The following is a 7,556-nucleotide window of genomic DNA, read 5'->3' as shown; positions in this document are numbered from 1 at the left end:
ACTTCTCAACGTATTCCTGACTGCTTGCAAGTGTTCCCTTAGAAACTGCAGCTTTAGGAAACGTATTATTGGGATAAAGTCATTACTCAATGGGATGGGATGCACCGTCAATCCCTAATTACCCGAGAGATTGAGATTTTGAGTTACTCCGCAAAACCCTGGATGTCCTCAGTACCGAGGTTACAGGCATGATGCCACGAGGCAAGGATTTAGACCTAGTGACATTGAAGGAACAGCGAGATATTTTCAACTGGGAAACGCGAGATCTTTGTAGGGATAATTGCGGTGATAGCTTTCCCTTGTATTTGCTGCCATTGTCCTTCCAGACAGATGCTGATCGATGACTGAATTTCTCTGGCAGGCTCCGTGTGTGTGTTCTGTGTGCAATCAGGATTTAGTTTTCATTCGGATAACTCACAAGAAGAGAATTAAATCTTCACTTCCTGACTGGGAATTAAAGTCTGTTCTGGGCAATATAAACTCAGTCTCGTATGCAGGGATGTCCATTGATACTGCAATAGCATTTGGGACCTGACCTGTACAAACGCCTGTGCCTGCTCTTCACGTCATAATCGACTTCTCAGCAGCGTTTCTCTCTCCAAGTTTCCAAGTCGGTTCATATTATCACCCTTGGTTTCAATGTGAAGAAGGCAATGCTGTGATAATCTGAAGTTGTTCAGCAGATATACTGCAGCAAGTTAAGTAAAGACTGGTGCTAACACGAGCTCGTTTTGAGCTGTGGTGATGTGTCGACAACAAGAAAGGCATCGTTCAACTCGCCTCATTCCGGATGACGGGCTCGAAATGACCAGTGGTTTCTTGCTGAATTAGATCATGGTCTGGAATGTAAAAAACTTCAAATATGAAAGTACAGCGAAAGGTAACGGTTCACAGAGTGTGGAATTCCAAGTGAAACAGTGACGGTGATTATATTTGCTGATTTTTCACCTTGTGATTGCTGTTTCCATGATGTGGACGTTTACATTACAAATAGACAAACTGTCACAGCCAAACCTGATCTTTGCGTCAGTGACGGAATTGGTAACACGCCTTTTATGTCGAGTTAGGGGATTGTCGGTTCGCATTTAAAATCACTAGGATGCAGCGTGCTAGTCCATTCCTGTTGTCTGTCAGGAACGGAAGTGTTTGGGTTTTCGAATTTACTGTTTCTTTCGTCCACTTTAAATTCTAGCTCAGAGCTAGAATGTCTCTCATTGTCTGTAGAACTGGCTTTGGTTTAACCAAAAGCTGCCTTTTAGCGGTTGAACTTGCATGTTGGAGCGGACAGCTGAAGTGAAGCACAAGGAGCTGGTCAAATCCTGAGAACTCTACCACTATTGTGTGTCTCTTTCTGAGGAAGACACGACGTGGGTAATAACACAGTGTGACTATATCAAACTTCAATCCCATTGTTGTGTCATCTTAGATCAAAGTGAGAACCTCACTGCCATTTGCACTGGAAACATCAGAACACATAAGGTTATGGACCAAAGCTGGAAACTGGGAATAGAATAGATGAATGTCTTTAAACCAGACTGCACCATGGGCCAAATGGACTTTTCCATTCTGCAAAACGTGAAGACGAGTAGAAAACAATCTGCAGTGAAACTGATCAGAAATGAAAGGGAAAAGCCATTTCATTGAGAATACGTGCAAGAGCGTCTGTCTTCATTCAGTGTAATCTCGTAGTGAGGATTTGGAACTAGAACTGCCATGGCATTAGTTCTATTTTCGGACAGGGAATGAATGTTTTATTGTGAAAATATATCGTGGTACCAGTATTTCTGACCACTGGTCCGATCCTGGTAATGCTTGGTTTTGTGCCAGGTTATCAAAAATCAAAAAGATGCAGGTTTTGGAAATCTGAACTAAAAACGAGAATTGATAGAGAAACCCGCTGCACCTGGCAACATCTGCAGAGAGAATCAGATTTTTTTTAGAGCGACAGAAGCAGGTTAGTTATTGATTTCTAGATTATACTGTTGGGAAAATGATAATCTTACCTGTCGAATCATTGCATTTATCAAAATCACTCTTGAGCTTACAAATGTCGAATTTACAATCTTAAAAGAACTTAATAAGTTGTCAAGCTACTTTCATTTTCCTGAGCTGGTGGAAGGCTATGTTTTAATGGCTACATTTCCTTTTGCTTTCTGTTATTTAGCAGTCACGTCGAATAGAGAATTGTTTCTTCCAGTGTCTACCTCAATACGTGTCTCTGTTTTTCTATATTTCTCTCTGAATCCTACTGGGCATTTTTAACATTCTCCGACACTCTAGCTGTCCATATCCCTCATTTCTTATTTCTGCTCTTTGAAAAGCCTGACAGTCAGAGACAGTTTGAGATTCGAACTGCTGAGAGGCTTTCTGACGCCTGGCTGGAATCGGTCGAATGAGTCTCACATTCTCTGTATAATGCGTCTGTCACTTCGACCTGAAGCAAGGAGACATTTCTTCCTCAAAATCTAAAGACCCTTTCGAAGTTAAAGTTGAATTCCTTATCCAACATAAAAAGAAAGTAATTACATGATAGCTGAAGAAGAACAAGGATTCATTTACTGTTAGTGTACAACCAATGAATGGTGACAGCAGAGAATGAGGGTGATCAGGTCGTGGTGTCAGTGCCATTACCACTACATTCCCCGGGAATGCTGCAGTGTCTCCTGCTTCACCACTTAATTTCCACCAAACTGGAAATAAAGGATTGAGAATAAGAGGATGAGAAACAGAAGTGCTTGTGGTACTGCGGTAGGAATCTCCAGGTTAAAATAGTAGTTAAAAAGAGCAATATACACTACTGGATTTAAACCTGGAAAATGAAGCCGGAACACAAAATCAGAAAATATAGCAATTCAAACAGGACACTGAGTGTTTCGATCAGCAACATAATACTTGCGATAAATAACGAGCTTTCAATACAATGAGCAGGTACCAGTGTGATGGGAGGTGCTTTCACCAGCTAAGCCACGGCGCCACGTTAAAAGCCAGATTTGTCGTCCATATGTGCAATGTCTGAACCACTTGATCACAGGAATTTGAAAACGCGTTTTCTGTATTAACGTTGCTCAGTATGAATGGCAATCAAACTCTGCTTGTGCAAAAACAGACATTTCAATGCTGAGCATTCCCCACTGAAGAGGCACAGAAAAAGACAGTATCCTCTTCCATTGGCATCCAACAGATATTTTCATCTGTTTAAACTGACAGAATAAAGAGGATGTGCTCATCTTCTCTCGCGTCCCATTAACCACATTAATACACACGCAGGGATTTTCAAACCAAGATGAACAGGCTCATTATTGTGAATTGACAGCAGTAGTGTGTGAGTCATTGCGAACAGTGAGAAATAAATGCTGAACCAATAGCACTGACACTGACCCTTGCACCATCAGCTCCACACTCACATCTTGTGTCATGTCTCCTCGGCATCAATGCATTTGACTTTAATTGTTCTACCCTGCACCTCTCCTCAAGTTATTCCCGACCGCTTGCACTGTCGAATTAGTACATGCAATTATTAGAAATGCATTTCTGGGACACAGTTGTCTTTCAATGAGATAAGATTCACTGCCCATCCCTAATTATCCCAAAGATGTAGGGGACGAGTTACTTTTGTCAACTCCTCAAAGACGCCACTCCTGACGCCACTCTGTCAATTTAACTCACTGAGGGAAGAGCAAACTGACACCACTCAGTCAGTGTTACTCACCCAGGGAAGGGCAGACGGACCCCACACTCTCAGTGGAACTCAGCAGACTGATCGCACACTGTCAATATAAGTCATTCTCTGAAGAGCAGTCTGACCCCACTCTATAAATGTAATTCCCTCAGGGAAGAGCAGACTGATCCCATTCCGTCTATGGCACTCACCCAATGAATGAACACTAACCCCACTCTACCAATGTAACTCGCCAGGGAAGAGCAGACGGAAGCCAGACTGTCAACATAAATTATCGAGGGAAGATAATACTGACCCCGTTCTTTCTATTTCACTCAGGCAGGGAAGAGCAGACTGTCACCACTCTGTGAAAGAAATTCGCCCAGGGAAGGGCAGACTGACCCTACTGTATCTGCGTGACTGACACAGGTAAGAGCAACTAACCCAACTCTGTCAACGTATCTCCCTCAGGGAAGAAGACCCTGACCCCTCTCTGGCCATGTAGCTCACCCAGGAAACAGCAGACTAACCCCACTCTGTCTGTTTAAGTTCACAAAAATCCTCTGAAGTACGTCCTATCCAGACACTCCTATTACAGAGACATCACTGTCTCTGAAACCGTGTGCGTTCAATGGCGATTCCAAATAACCTGCAAATGTTAAGAATGTGGCAGCAAACCAGAGCAACCACACAGAAATTGGGCGAATGTGCAAACTTCCATCAGGCTGTCACCGAAGGCTGAAATGGAAACCAAACCCGACAGCAGTCGTGATTATAAAATGGCAGAAAAGAAACCTAGCAAAAAGAATTGCGTCCCTGTGTTGCAACGATGCTGAGTATTAATTAAGCCCTGAGGAGAAAGTGAGGTCTGCAGATGCCTGAAGAAGGGCTTATGCCCGAAACGTCGATTCTCCTGTCCCCTGGATGCTGCCTGACCTGCTGCGCTTTTCCAGCAACACATTTTCAGCTATTAATTAAGCCCCCGTGACTGTAGTTAATTTCCATTTTCATCACTGCCAACCTTCTTCAAAGCAAAGCACGCATTTGCTTTTTTCAGACTTCCTATATCCCGCTTTCATCCCGCTTTTTACCGAATCATATTTCTGACTTTACAAACTACGCCATAACAGGTTGACAACTGCAGAATGAGCTTTGTTCCGTTCTTCACTGATGTTGATAGTAGTAATTCGGCATATTCGAGTAGGACTTGATGCACTTGCGGGTGGTGTATTCGCGGCAGTTTGGCTCTTTTTTTTCATTTTCGGTCTACTATTTCGAGTTCATTGTGCAGACTTCTGAAGAAGACTTTTTAGAGTCGAAATGGTAACTGTGTTTTCTCTCGAAAGACAGACGTAGCTTTATTTCTGTTCTCTTATAAATTGATCTTCTTCTGATCTTTGCAAGTGAAATAGGGTGCATTACAATTGCTCGGTTTTAGTTTCAAAATCAAGAGAAACATGAAGGAGAGAATATCAAAGAACACAAAGTTCTGAGTTGTTAAGATAATTTTTGCAGCAATGGTGGACATGAAGGTCAAATTAAGATAATGGTTCAAGAACATTTAGTCTGTGGAAGTGGTATGTGACTTTAATTCCAAATATATGTTTCCGTTCTTCCAGTACATCTTTTTGACTCCCAGAAAACATTGATTGTTTTCTGTATTCACTTTGTTTCGCGATATCTGTCTTCTGGTCGACCAGGGACCACTTGAATTTGCATCTGCATTGAATAAGATTTCGCTCTTTGTTTCGTGAAGCAAACCTGTGCATTATGTACCACTGACCATGCTGATGGCTAAGAAGTTCAAAATGAATTACGGTTTATGGATTGTGAGCAAGAATAAAGTGATCCACTTGCGAACAGATGTCACCACGCCCTATTCCTATATCGGGCCTGAACGATCCATTGGCAGAGACTGCAGACAGGAAATGTCTAAGTGACTAGTCCTTTGTTCAGTTTGATTTGATACCAATGGTAGTGCTTATTTTGGTGCAGAAATGTGTCAACTTCTCTGACGTTAGAGTCAAAATTTAATTCACATCTACTCATAAGGGTCTTCTCATATCGGAACATGCTGACATGAAAACATCTAACTCTGATAGCAAAGGTTTTTTTCATTAAACTGGGAGTATGTTTAACTAAGCAATTCAGACAGCCAGGATGAATAATTGGCATTTGGTTCTTCAAGCTGAGCTCTCCACACCAACTGCTCCAACGAAGGCCGTGGATAAGATCCCCATCGATTATTTTGGTCAATTTTAACCTCAACAACAACCTATTGTTCTGAACAATGCTACACCACAAGCAGAGGTCTAAGTCTGATTTTCATCGTTAATTTTCAATTGCAGTTCTTAATGCACAGTTTCTAACGAATGTGGACAGCAGAAGACCGTAAACATTTCATTTCTAATATTTCCAGAAAATTCTACTCCGCTGATATCGCCTTGCCTTTTCACATCGCAAGCCAGGAACCTGGATCAGTCGAGTTCCTTTCCACACATGGAGTTGTTTTTTTTCTAATTCATTGACTGCTGATGTAAAAGATTATTGGCCTTGAGAGTCAGCTGTAAATTAGGTCGAACTTTCTCAGCTTGACTTTCAACTGATCCTGAAAAAAATTCATCACCTGCAGGTAAATGTATTGCATTGCTTCTTGTTTTACTCAATTCCACACCCCCCCCCCCCCCACCCCAAACATCCAAATTTCACGATAATTCGACAAATGTGTTGAAACTGATTCGTGTTGGAAGTTGGTGGCTTTTTGTGTATCGACATATAATTTATTCAATTAGATGACTGGGTCAGTCTTGAAACTACTTCGGATTCTTCACAGTTGAAAATTTACTTTCGATTGAATGCAAAGCTCAATCTCCACGAAATCCAAAACCTGCAAAACAATGAATGACTTTTAAGAGATTCTGCGCTGTGAACAGGATTCGAACCTGCGCAGGGAGACCCCATTGGATTTCAAATCCAACGCCTTAACCTCTCGGCCATCACAGCTGCGGGAATTTGGTCAATTTTAATAGTAAAACAACTGAATTCATTTGTTGGAAGAACAAATTGTCAAGACCCAAAGATTTCGCCAACTCCTTTGCAGAGACCCAGACGAACGCTACCTTTGCAGATTGACAGGCTTTCACCGCAAACCAGATTCTGACACAGCTGAAGTTGTGGGAATGATTCTTCGTCGAATTATAGAGTCACGGATGTACACCACGAAGACAGGGTCATTGTCCCACTGCGTCCGATCGATTTTGACTCAATTGCTCATCATCTGGTGCCAAATTAGATGTGTTGTTGTGTTTTAATATTCATCGACATACGGTATTATAAAAATTGATGCTAAGTCCATAAACACTAGCTACATTCGTAAAAAAAAATCATAATTAGAAAGAATGCAGAACCAATTTACAGGAATGGATCCAGCAACTAATCCGTATGTTCTGACATCAGGTAATGAACTTGTGAGCACAAGAGAGGAAGATTAACCGAAGATTTGGAACTTGAAATCGTCTTGACGGAATTATTTGCAAAGTTCTTGTGGTAGTTCTAGAGTCATCAAGTCCTTGAACAATGCAACACGGAAATTGGCCCTTCTTTCCAACATGACCATGGTGGACAGTTACCCTAAATTAATAGGTCCCATTTGCCAACATTTGGCCCACATCCCTCTAAACCTTGTTACTCATATATCCATCCAGATGCCATTAAATGTTACAGTTGTACCAGTCTCCAACAATTTCTCAGGCAGCTCATTCTGGACGCATCTGAAAAAGTTGCCCCTGACGTCCCTTTTAATTCTTTACCCATTAATTTTAAACCAATGTTTTCTAAATTTTGACTTCCTCACCAGCCGAAAAACACCTTGACGAGTCAACCTATCCATGTCCCTCAT

The 7,556-nt window shown here is 41.7% G+C and overlaps 1 non-coding gene across 1 annotated transcript; it reads right to left on the bottom strand.

Moving 5' to 3' along the window:
- Positions 1-6,579: 6,579 nt before the first annotated feature.
- On the bottom strand, positions 6,580-6,661 carry trnas-uga (transfer RNA serine (anticodon UGA)). The gene has a single exon. It is a non-coding gene; the product is annotated as a tRNA-Ser (tRNA).
- Between the last annotated feature and the right edge of the window lie 895 nt (positions 6,662-7,556).

This window comes from Chiloscyllium plagiosum, unplaced genomic scaffold (genome assembly GCF_037043375.1).
Source record: "Chiloscyllium plagiosum isolate Xiang-an unplaced genomic scaffold, Cpla_swu_hap1 HiC_scaffold_29, whole genome shotgun sequence".
In the NCBI taxonomy this organism is placed as follows: domain Eukaryota; kingdom Metazoa; phylum Chordata; class Chondrichthyes; order Orectolobiformes; family Hemiscylliidae; genus Chiloscyllium; species Chiloscyllium plagiosum.
The sequence above is the reverse complement of the archived record's forward strand: the minus strand, read 5'-3'. Positions and strand labels throughout refer to the sequence as shown.